General features: G+C 38.5%; 1 protein-coding gene across 1 annotated transcript in view; it reads left to right on the top strand.

Moving 5' to 3' along the window:
- NEDD4L (NEDD4 like E3 ubiquitin protein ligase) overlaps positions 1-12693 on the top strand; it is a 154047-nt gene that overhangs the window by 41926 nt on the left and 99428 nt on the right. The window contains exons 3-5 of the mRNA XM_075727087.1: positions 3719-3800; positions 9636-9674; positions 12560-12613. The gene's annotated coding sequence lies outside the window, so the exon portion shown is untranslated. The remainder of the gene's footprint in view (positions 1-3718; positions 3801-9635; positions 9675-12559; positions 12614-12693) is intronic.

The raw sequence follows: 12693 nt of genomic DNA, 5'->3' as shown, positions 1-12693 counted from the left end.
TGCAGTGAGAGAAGCAACCTCATAGACCTCAGTGATATTTCTTATTTACAGCTAATTCCAAGCAGAGAAGAAAACTTGCAAATTCAGTGTTCTGTTCTGTGGTATCTGATACTCGTGTCCTCTTATTTTCTGATGGCGTGAACAGAAGTTGTGTGTGGTGATGATTCTTCAGATAACTAAATTCTTTTAGGAAACTTTGGCCTGGAAGCTGCAATCTGTGAATGAGATGCTGTCTCTGCCACTGGTGCTAAACGAGTTTGGTGCTCTGATCCTTCAGTTCCTAGAGCTTTCCACATGAAGTTTCACAGCTCTTTAGAACAGATCATGAGTTCAAAGCACAGAAAAAATTACCAACTATCAGATTTGTTTAGGCAGCTGCAGCTTCCAGAGTTGTGAATGGAGTGCTGAATTTAGCAGTATGTAAAGCAGATAATGTGACTTAAACAACTTTTTCTATAAGCTGTCATCAAATCACATCAGTCACAGCTTCTGGATGAGAAACTGTAGTGGTAAATCTCAGGTCTTGTTTCTTTCCTCTTTACCTGTTTCCTTATGTTCTGTTTAACAGTCGTCTTAGCTTCTGTCAGTCATCATAGAATCTATGACTGATGTGATTTGATGACAGCTTATTTCTTTTTAAATGCTCATTGCTATTCAAAAAGCTAAAAACAAAAAATGAAGCTTGCAGTGCATTTCACGTGGCTTAAAGATGTCCTTAACAAGTGCTCTTCCCATTTATTTGCAATGTGATCCACAAACATGCCTAAATGCTTCTGTGGATTCAAATGTTAGCAGTCAGTCTTAGCTTCTTCATGTTGTGCAGTATTGGGGTTACGACTTTCATTTCACAGCCCTATAAGGTCCTTAATTTTGCCTTTTAATCTTCCTTCTTCCATACAAACGTCTGTCTTCACATTGGTTAATGTCAGAAAGGCTCTGCTTGATTCCTCCCCCACACTGCAAGTTTCAATGAATATCTGGTTTCTACTGCTTCTTGTAATAGGCTATTTTGCCAGTAAATATTAGGCAGCACAGTACATTAAGCAATTCAAAGTAGTATCAGCATTTCTTTTTAATCACAATGATGCTTTGTTTTCTTTTAAGCCTTGGCGCTTAATGCTGAATTTAATTGCCATTTAAGTAGATGCATTTATGTACATCTACTGATACAGCAATCAATCCGTGATGTCTTGTTTATTCTTACTTTATTTTCACCTTACCGTGGTATTTTATTTTCCAAGTAAATGAAGCATCTAGTATAATGAACACGCAAGTGCAATACTGTCACAAAATTGGTTTTTAAATTTAAAAAGCATCAGAGAAATATATTTGAGAGTGTGTGAATCTCCAAATGAAATGGTTGGTAATCTGAATGTCTGTTGTTTATCCTTCCTTCAAGAAACCTTAGATTGGCATCTGGTTGACTGTGCTGCAATCTTGAAAGGGAAGCATCGGAGCAGTTGAGTGTCCTGGTTTTGCTCTTCCACCCATTTTCTCTCTTCAGGCAGAGGCACTGCTCCAGTTCTACTTTCTGACATTGTACCTGTATGAAGCTATTCGGTTTCTGCAGGATGTTTTTCTCCCAGTTGGGTCCTTTCAACATAGAATCACAGACTTGTAGAATGGTTTGGGTTGGAAGGGACCTTCAAAGATCATCTGGTCCAGCCCCGTGCCATGGGCAGGGACATCTTTCAGTAGATCAGGTTGCTCAAAGCCCCGTCCAACTTGACCTTGGACACTTCCAGGGATGGGGCATCCACAGCTTCTCTGGGCAGCCTGTGCCTGTGTCTCACCACCCTCATCGTAAAACATTTCTTCCTTATGTCCAGTCTAAACCTACCCTCTCTGGTTTAAAACCGTTGTTGCCTCTTGTCGTGTCACTACAGGCGCTGGCAAAAAGTCTCTCTCCATGTTTTTTATAAGCCCCCTTTATATATTGAAAGGCTGCAATAAGGTCTCCCATGAGTTGTCTCTTCTCCAGGCTTAACCACCCCAACTCTCTCAGCCTTTCCTCATAGGAGAGGTGTTCCAGCTCTTGGACCGTTTTGTGGCTATACTAGTTTATTCCATGAAAGAAATGTTGTATTTGAATGTATTATTTGCGAGTACTGTGGAAACCACACTAACATACTTAAGGTTGCTGTAGCATACAAGATTCCTCTCTTCAGACCTTGTGGAGTCCTTTAATGTTTAGATCTCTCAACAGATGTAGTATTCTGCTGGTACTGGGAAGGATCTAGGAGACTGTCATCTCATACTGGTGTCACGGATGTGGTGTTCCTCCACATCACCCCTTACTGGCAGCTACTGTCTCCCTGCTGAAAGAAATTAGAAAGCACAGATTTGGAGGGTAGAAACCTGCAGCACAGCAACAGTGATAAGCAGCTGGAGTTAGGGTGATAGCAGTGACCTCCTTCAGTGGCATGTTTTGTATCTGAAAGGTGTCTGGCATAGAGTGCTGTATGGTCTCTGGAATATCTCTACTTCCTCCTCCTCCTGAAAAGAGGAGGAGGGGTCGGAGGGGAGATCTGAGGCCAGATTTGTCTGTGCTGGCTGGTTCTGGCACAGCGGGCAAGACTTTCCCTAAGTGCAGATAAACTCTAATGGAAAATAGCTCCAGTGGTGGTTCTGCTTGCTGCTACATAGAGCTCAAGGTGGTGGTTATAATACCCCATAGCTGCAAATTTAATGTTCACTCTGCTTCACTGACCTTGGAAATTGGATTTGAGCGAAGGCTGGCTGAAGCATTTGTGCAAAGCTTTATGATAGTGTTTGATCTTCAGCAGCCTGGTAATGAGAAGGGCCTGAAAAGCTGAAGCAGGGTCAGTGTGCTGCTGGGTGTGGAGGGCTGTGTATTCGGTGTGGAAGGCTATGCAGAAGGTGGGAGCACCTTCTTCATTGAGATTATGCAAGATGCAGGTGAGGGGCTCGGTGCCAGTGGCCGGAGTGGGGCTGCTGGTCACGTCTGGGTGTCTCTTGGGGGCAGAGTGAGTGCATCTCCCCCAGACCTGGCGTGGGTGGGAGACTACACGTGGCATTCACCAGCACACCCCAAGATGGACTAACCAGCAGGCAGAAGGCCCTGGGTCCAGGCAGGGGTACCAGGTGGGGAGAGGGTCCGTGGCAGTGTTTGGGGGGGACCCACGAGCGTGTATCGCCTGTGAGACAGGTGTCTGCAGCGAGCACCACAGTGGACCAGCTGGTGGGGGGGAGAGCTCGGGATCTGGGCAGGGGTAGCAGATGGACAGAAGGGCCATACTGATACCGTGCAGCTCGCGTTTATGGGTCAATAAAATTGGAACCGCTTCTTAGAGCCAATTCCTGCTCCCTTTCCTGTCAACCTCAAGTGGCTAGCTATAGTGAGGCTCTTCTGAAACCTATGGCTCAAACTTCTTCTTGACTCTTGTTTTAAATGGACTGCCAAGTGCGTGCTGGTGAGCAGAAGTCGTATGCAAGCAGGTGGTTCTTGTCCTTAGCAACGGGACAAAGCTGCAAGTTAAATTATCTTTAATACTGTGGTCAGTATTTAATTGAGCATATTCAAACACATATTTTAAATGTTTCAGTAGCTTGTTACAGTTACTAGGTTTCACTGAAAACACTTGCACTAGAAGTGTTTAGAGCTGCTATTGTTATCCCATTAAATGACAAAATTATACTGAAATTATATTTGGCTGTAAAATGATATTCCCATTAAATGTGACATCTTCTTTTGCAGTGACCCGTATGTGAAACTTTCCTTGTATGTAGCAGATGAGAACAGAGAACTTGCTCTCGTGCAGACGAAAACTATTAAAAAGGTATGTATACGCTCTTTTTTTATTCTGTTGTTTTGGAAATACTAAGAATACTGGAACACAATTCTATAACATAATATAAAACTTATTTAAATTGTTGCATACATGTATAGCAACTGAATAATGGGGGTTTTTTTTCAAACCAAAATAAAAACACAAGTGCATGCATCTTCAGTGTGCATGATCTGCTGACAGAAAAACGAATGAGAAAAAAATCCTCATATGTTGCATGTTATTCTCTAAAGCTTGGCTTATCAAATCTCCTTACATCATTCACTGTTTCTTTTGTCAGTCATACTTTAAAGAAAGACATAGCTGAAATAAAGAGATAAGAAACTCTGTTTTATTTATCATTTATTTGACTTCTGGCAAAAATGATCATTTTTTAATGTTCCCTTTCAAAATTTCCATTTAAAAAATGTTTTCCTAATATAGGAATTTAAAATAGCCAAATGACAGAAGATATGCTGTAAGAAAAGCCTGGAAATGCACTGAAAATATTTTCATTTTTAATGAGAGCCAAACCTAATTTTTTTTTTGGCTTCTTAATTTCATTCCTCACTAACAAAAATTCCACCAGGGGATATTTGTCATTATGAGGGCCCCAAGAAATTTTTTTTTGGTTTTTTGTTTGTTTGTTTTTTTTAAAATTTACTGGTAGTGATGGCAGAGAGGAAAAAATTCATAACCCATGTGAAAAGTAAAGGACAAATAATGAGTTGTCATTTTTATGAAGATATTTAGAATCAACAATGATCCAATTGAAATCATTACTGCAAAACAGAATAGTGAGGAAAATTTTGTTATTAAAAACACAAAATAGAATGATGCTGTTCTAAAATCAGAACATTAGGTGTCATGAGAAAACCAATGTGAAATCCTGCAAGCACAGAATACTGAAGCAGAACTTTTCACAGGACCCAGGGCATGTTTGATGTTGGAAAGTAAAAGTAACTTTTAAAAGATTTCCTGGTTAACCATCGGTACTTGTTTCATAATAGCATTTTTACATTCATTGACGCCTTTTAAATATGTTCTTTATAGCCCATCTAGCTTAGTTTTATGTAAAGTTTTTAGACATTAAAATTTGTGAGAAAAATGTTAACTTTTCTAAAAAGGAGTACCTAGTTTGTTGCTACAGTAACATCATGGACTGTGGCATTTTTTGTTTCCTTAAATAGGTTCAGGATTTCTCACCAATTCCATACAAGTATGTGGGAGGTTTTCTTACGATACGCGTATCTTGTTTTTGTAGAGAGTGTGCTTGTTGTCATGCCGTTTCCTGGGACATAGTTGCATGGAATCAAGTCCTGTTCTTGAAATCATATGAAGAGAAAACGCTTAGGCTCGATAGGTCATTTTCAGGCTATTATAAAACACCTGGCTACTGTAATTCTGGTATAATCTTAACTAACATGTTCTGGCTGAAGTGTGATATTGACTCTGATTGTCGTCTTATGGAATGGCAATATGCATGAGAAACTATTAAATCAGTACGCCTGTGTCTGTGTACTGATAAATCTTGCTTACTTTGTAAAGGGTGGATGAAAAGAATGAGTGTAGGTGAAGGTTTATTTTCTTATTTTTAAAAAAAAAAAAAAAAAATTGGACCACTGTAGTAATTTTGGATCAATAGCGATATGGGCTTAGACTTTACCAGCTGCTAAATGGGCAATTCACTTAATCCGGAGAGAACTCAGTGGAAGTCAGAGACGTTTGAGCAGTTGCACCCTACAAAATCTGTGCATTTGCTTTCATGGGCTTGTTTGCAAAATGTATGCTTCAGGATTCCTGAAAAATAACGGCTTGCTGAAAAATAACTGCCTAGACAAGTCCATTGTAGTGCTTGTTTATTGTCTGAAAGCAGTATGGTAGCTTCTGTTAACTGCAAAAGCCTGAGAATGGGTGGGAGATTTTCGCTGTTCACCTTTCGCTTCAGTGAAATGGCAGAACGTCAGGGTGAGGTGGTGTGAGTCTAGGTTGTCCAGACGTTGGAACGGACCTCTGGAGATCTCAACTGTTCTGTAACTTTGTGACTAAAACCCAGGACAGTTATGATAGCAGAGAGGACGTGAGGCAGGTCATGAAGGTGCAAGGATCCTTTGGCTTTTGGGAGAAATCCTTTGTAGCAAGTCCGTGAAATGGGAGAGGGGACAGGAAGCGTGGCATGGGTATAGGACTTTATTTTTTTCCCCTTGCTTTGTAGGAAATAATGGTGAGCACATCCAGAGTTTTATTCAACTCCTGATTTCTTTTTTTAATTAATAATTAAAAAAATTTAAATTATTTTTTAAACTTATTAAAATAACATTGTCCTTATTTGAAAGGATGTCGCTGGTATAAAAGCGTGATTACTAAAGCCATGGCATATTCTGCTCCTACATGTTTGAAATGTAATGGCTATAGTGCAAAAAGTTAGGAGAGGTTGAAATGAGAGCATTAGATTGGAAATAAGGTTGTAACATTACTGCTGATCTGAAGCAATACTTACCAGCCTTGGATCCATGTGAAAGGAGAATAAGAAAGCTTCTAAGACCACCATACTTTAAAAAAAATGGTAAAAATTTGACAGTATTGTATTGATTGTATCAAGGAAGAGAAAAACTCATGGCTTTAGTGCCGCCCCAGGAAGGAAGAGAAAAAGGTCGGTGTTTGCACAACAACGTGACTGTAGACAGAGGACTGGGGATGAGATGATGATCATCATCTTTAGTGGTGGACTTGGCAGTGTTAGGTTTACGGTTGGACTCGACGATCTTAAAGGTCTTTTCCAACCTAAATGATTCTATGATGTATTCCTGGGATTGCATCTGCCTTTTTTCACTGTTTCTTGTAACTGTCACTTAAAGCCTGGACTTTCTCAGTCATTTCCATAATAGTAATATTAACTCATCTATTGGAAAGTTCTCGTTAGTCATTTCTGTTTTGCATTGTTAAATTTCATCTCAAGACTTCTGCCCTCAAAGCAGTATTCTTCCCATGCAATTTGCAATCTCTGTTTATTTCATCAATAGCAAACATCATTAGTATATCTTGATTTCGAGTTAAAATCATTAACAAAAAAAGTACTGAGCAAACTCAGTCTCAGGAGTGATTCTGAAAGACGCTGCCAATTATCTCCTTCACCTCTGTAACTTTTCCTTTAATGTGACAGCATCTAACTCTTCACTAGTTCCTTGTTTTTCTACTCATTTTTGTCTTTCTCGGTTTAATGGGTAACTTGCTGTGTGGCACTTTCTTGCAGGAAGTGCCCTCAAGAAGACAGAAGGGACGGCAGTTTCCCCTCTTCATTCTCCTTTTACGTTACCTGTGCAGCTGTCCAATACGTGTCCTACTGGACAGCTGGCTTAGTCTTCTGAAGTGCTTGGTTACAGCCAAAGGGATTAAATGCACATTGTTTCCTTACTCCGAAAAAATAAAGTTATCAGAAAATGTCATGGCATGATCTAGCTATGTTGAATTTCTGAGGCTTTTTGTTTTGACTTACCCCCCCTCCACACGTTTAGTTATTCCAACTGTAAAATTTGATTAATGCCTTGTGTTCCCTTTCGGAGCTGTGTTTTCAATGGCCTGTTAGAAAAGCTCTCCTCTTCTTTCCGCAGTAGAAAAAGCTGCATTTGCTGTTTGCCATCTTGTGATCTCGTAAGATGCTTAGCATGTTTTTTAAATTCCTGCTACGAGGCTTGTGATTTCATGTGTCAATTCTTTTAAAAGTCTGGATGAAGATTATCCGGTTTCCTCACTTTGACTGCACTGCGCTCTGAAGACTTCACTTCTGCATCAGTTGTGACAACTTCTATCTTTGTAGCGATCCCTCTTAATTATTCTGCCTTTCCCATATGTAATGTTAAACGTAATTTCCCATATCTAAAGCTGCTTAGTCTCCCCACTGAGCTTCATTGCTTAGTAGCATCATTTCTTTCCGTGTTCTCATTTTATTTATATGGTTGAAAAACCTTCTTTGTGTTTGTTCTAATATCCTGTGGAAGATCTAACTCAGCTTGACTCTTGGCAGTTCTTTATCTGTACAATACTTGCCCTTTTTAGGATGTAGCTCTTTTTGCTGATGAGTCTTTTTGTTGTTGTTTCCCTGCTAATATCCTTTATGAAGTTATTCATGCATTTATTTCTGGAGCCTTTCTTTACAAGTGTTTTCTCCTTTGCTAGGATTCCAGTGTTTGTACTTTTCTGACTTGACCTACTAATTGTTTGACTTGTAAAGGTGGAAGAAATTTCTGCCAGTTACCAGGGCATTTACCAAAAATTGTGCTGCCTAATACCTCAAATATTTCCTGAAACTTGTATTTGTGGTTAAGCAGCATTCAAAATTAATGCATTATTGATGGACAGTAGCGCCCTCAAATTTAGTATGAGACCATGCTTCATTTGTTAAATTACATGGAACCTCTCTTGCCAATAACAGCCGCATTTGATGAATACAAGTATTTAAAAAGAAAAAATTTTTTTCTTATTACTTCATTTTTTTTTTTCTGAATACATCTGTGCTCCTTAAGGCAAAAAAGCAGAAAGTTTCTCTCTGCCCCCAACCCCTATCCCTACCCTTCACCTACACTCATTTTATTCTTTTCATCTACCCTTTACAATGGTCTTTTCTTTCACGAAATAATCTCCTGCTCTGTCATAAGATTGTTTAGGATAAACAGGTAAAACTTTTCTGAGAGTACAACTGTTAACAACCTGCATAGTTGTTTATATAGGTTCAGAGTTTGATCTTTTTTTATACTATTAGTTCCTTTTCTCCTCCTTTTTCCCCCTACATTTTCTAGAAGAGGGTTCTCAAATTTCAGTATTTGATTTCATCAAGAATTAGTTACATATATGCTGGGTTGGGATTGAGCCCCAATTTAAAGGGGAAAGGAGGATGTACCGTTGCCAGCATGACGTGATCGTACGAGTGCATGCTGAGCTACAGTGACTGCTGTATTTCCATTTTGTAGAGAAATGCAGTGTGGTGAGCCCCTGCGCCCTGGACATGATACATGTCTTGTATCTATAGCAAGGAGCTAAACAGCCAAGACTCTCCTCCGCCATAACAACCTTTTGGTGGGTGCAGAGCCAGTTTTTACTGTCAGCTCTTCTGGTAAATCTGCTGTGTGAGAGAATGAGGGAATGATTTGGCATGAAAACAAAACCATTGGACATAGCATAGTTGTTTTTAAACTTACCCAAATTTGAATTGCCCAAAATATTAATGTTTGTAGTTCTAGTCTCTTTTTGTATCGATTTATTGTTTCATGCTTGAGCTCCCTTCAGACTGCAATCTATATGCCTATTTTATTCTGTACACTTTATTCAGGTTATTAAAACAAAAATAATACTCCTCCGTAGGCTTGAGGGAGATTAGGAGGAGTATCATACCTATTCAAAGGAAATAATCTTTCCTTGTGTTCTTTTTTTCTTTTTCTGTTTAATTTACAGTATAAGTCTGTCCTTATTTGTGTAGCCCTGAAATTGTTCTTGTGTTTAAAAAATAGATTTTTTTTTTTTTCATGTGAGTTTAAATGAATCTTGAGAATGAAATGTCTTCAGGTTTTATTTCTGTAGGTTCTCAGTGATTTGCATTTTACTCATAGAAGCCTATTTATACTTAACATCTATTTTAGCATCATCTGACTCAAATATCCTCCCACGTTTGGTTTACTCAGAGAATTTCTAAATAATTTTATGGCAATTTTTTTCCCCCCAATTTTTTATTACATGCTTTTTTCTCCTTTTTTTCCCCCCTAGAAAATTGTCGCTTGCATGCATATTTTGATGATTGCAAAATGGCAAACCTAAAGAAATTTTAGTATGTAAATATGTTTATTTCTTTTACAGACACTGAATCCAAAATGGAACGAAGAATTTTATTTTAGAGTAAGTTTCCCTTTACTTGCAATCATTATTAGAACATGTACATTAATCACATGGCATTTTATAAAGTTGGAAAGAAGCTTATGTTTTATTTGTTGTTATATGTTTACATTAAAAAAAATGCTTGTCCAGATGTAATTGCTCTTCTGTTTCTGTAGTGACGGAATGATCAGCAGAAATTGGCATAAGGTTAATTAAAAATGGATTGTTTCACAAGTTGAGATTTTAATTAGAGTAAGTTTTAAGTTAATTCATCTGACACATAAAAAATTCTCTTTACTGAAAAAGTATTTTTAGCAGAGCATGTTTGCTGTGGTTTTAAAATGTTAATGCAGTGGTAAATAATCAGAGTTATTTCTAAGAGCTGTATGAAATTTAAGTTATCATAGCAAGAAATAATGAAATGTAGGCAAATGTAGAGGGAGAAGGTAGAAAAAGTAATTTCTCTTGGCCTTTGTTACTTGCCAAAAAAGTCAAAATATGCCCTTTTTTTTTGTAGTTTCATTTTAATCTTTATAGACCTTGCTTAAAATGAAAACCAAATTATAGCTAAAACTGAGTGATTTTTATCAGAAAAAATAATTTTAAATACTTGAAAGTGGTAAAGGAGGGGTTAAAGTCATGATTATCAAACCCAACATAACATAAATGAGAAGGGCGATAACAATTTTGTTACTTAGTTGCTGAAAATGTGTTTTCCAAAGAAGAATGACTTAATTTTAGTGCAGCTGTAGCTTTCACCAGAGAAGGTTAGGTAGAATTTCAGTGGTTTTTAAAATTTAATCTTAAACAGCTGCTTGAGAAAAGATGTCATTGTAGATGTTAAAAACGGGTATCATATCGAACATTGTTTATAGAGACTTTATTGCTAATAGGATCTTTTAGGTAAATAGTTCCCACCAATATAATTGTTACTATACCATTTTTTGAGGTTTAAGTGGAATTTTTATTTTTAAACATGTACCAAATAGCTTTTCTAGGTTGTGCAGCTGGGTAATACATATCTAAAATGACCTTTCTGTAATGAAATATTTTGATTTTTGTAATGTACTCAGAGGGGAAAATAGGTACTTGCACTTCTTTAAGTTGTCTTGACACTAAATTTTGACTGGGCCTAAGGTTTTCTATTTTCGTCACGATGGTTTTGGATGTTTGCACACCTCTTGTTATAGAGGTGGCTCTACCACGGGATAACTTAAGCTATCGGCCTGTAAAAATGCAGAGGAATTTTAATACTGTGATTTTACTAGAAAGTCATTACTACACTACCTAGTAAGAGAGCATTTTGTGGTGAAGTGTTCAAATGCCTTTGCCTTCAGCACAGAGGGGAAATTGCGTAGGGAGATTACCATTGTGCAGGAAAGGGAAGGGGAAGTACGTGTTCGACTGTCTGTCTGCCTGAAGACATTTCAGGCTCTCCCAAATTTGATCCCGACTGCACGTGTGATTCAGAAATGGGTGACCTCACCTCCAGAAGCCCATCTTTATGAATACTGGTCTTACAAACATGCTGAGTTGCAAGACGGACTATAAGGAACAAATTCATGTGTTTTAAAATGAAATACATTTACTCAGGATTAAGCAAGCTTGTTATGTATATTTGTGCTTATAATTTTAACTGATCTTAGTCAAGGTAACCTTTTTAATCATTTACTCCTCCCAGGAAAAGAGAATACACAAAGCTGCCACAATTTGTGTTGCTTCAACTACAGATACAGTCATAGAAGCTCTGTTAAAACATCTTGAAAATCCTAAACAGTAATGTGGATATGTAAAGTAACGCATCATCTTCTTTGTGTGTCACAATTCTCTGATTTTCTCAAAACTGGGAAGGCCATCACCACCCCCACAGAACTATCAGTCCATTGTGGAATATTGTTTCTAAATATTGTTTCTAAATTTTCTTATTTAAACAAGTTGGACATAGTAACCTGGCTTACAAAGTTTTTCCGAAAAAATACATCAGGTGGATCAAATACTACAGAACTTTTTTCTTGTTTAATAGTGGTTGTTTTGTCTTCCTGCCAGAGTTCTTTTTTTGTTTGGTTTTTTTTCCTTTTAAATGTTGGCAGCCTTTCTACTGAAATTTGCTTCAATGTATTTTGCTGTTTTCAAGTGCTGGAGAGACTTCTGTTGGGCTTTTCACAGGCATGTATGATAAATGGGCTAGAAACGGTGAGTGGTAGACAGTCCGAAATATAGATGGTTGTGAAAGTCTGAAAGAAATACAGTAAAACTCCTGCTCCCTACATTTTAGTTGAGCTTTCCAGCTGTAGAACAAAAAAAAAAAATGCAGGAGCCCTGATTGTCCAGCCTGGGACTTGTTCCCAAAGCACAGAGCTTGTCACTTGGGCCAGGCCACCTTTCCTGAGACCAAGTTAGCTTCGCTGGTGTTAGCTTCGCTGGTGTTAGCTTCGCTGGTGTTAGCTTCGCTGGTGTTAGCTTCGCTGGTGCGCTCAAGGCAGCCGAAGCCCTCCCTGGATGCGGCGTGTACTGGGCGTGACGTGAGAGAGAAGCCGCCGTGGTTTGCCCAGGGATGTCCTCTCCAAATTCCTGTCGGCCGTACGGCTGCATCCAGCTCCGGCAGTACGCAGCAGCCATGCCCTTCGCCTGCGGAGCTTTCTGTACTAAGAGAAAGGCAGTAACTCTCTTGCACTGAACACAGTAAATGAGAGCTTTTAATGTTGACTGCTAGGCTGTTTCTAGCTGCGGTAGGGTTTAGAAACAAGGTGTTCTCGTGCTCCAGTTCAAGTAAAACTAAAGATTTACATAAAACCTGTTAGTCCTGTTCTGTTTGCCTTGGTTTAATCACTGTATGAACTAGTACCCCCATATTGTTATCGTCAAGGTAATGAACCTAAAGTGACATTGTTTGAATTTTCTTGTAGGTAAATCCAACCAATCATCGTCTCCTGTTTGAAGTGTTTGATGAAAACAGATTGGTGAGTGCTTGTCTTGATTGTGTTTTACTAATCACAAGGCTCCGTGTAACACAGGTGATGAAAATATAGCACACCTTAAA

Source organism: Pelecanus crispus, chromosome Z (genome assembly GCF_030463565.1).
Source record: "Pelecanus crispus isolate bPelCri1 chromosome Z, bPelCri1.pri, whole genome shotgun sequence".
NCBI classification, from domain to species: Eukaryota; Metazoa; Chordata; class Aves; order Pelecaniformes; family Pelecanidae; genus Pelecanus; species Pelecanus crispus.
Note: the sequence above shows the minus strand (reverse complement) of the source record. Positions and strands in the feature narration are given on the sequence as shown.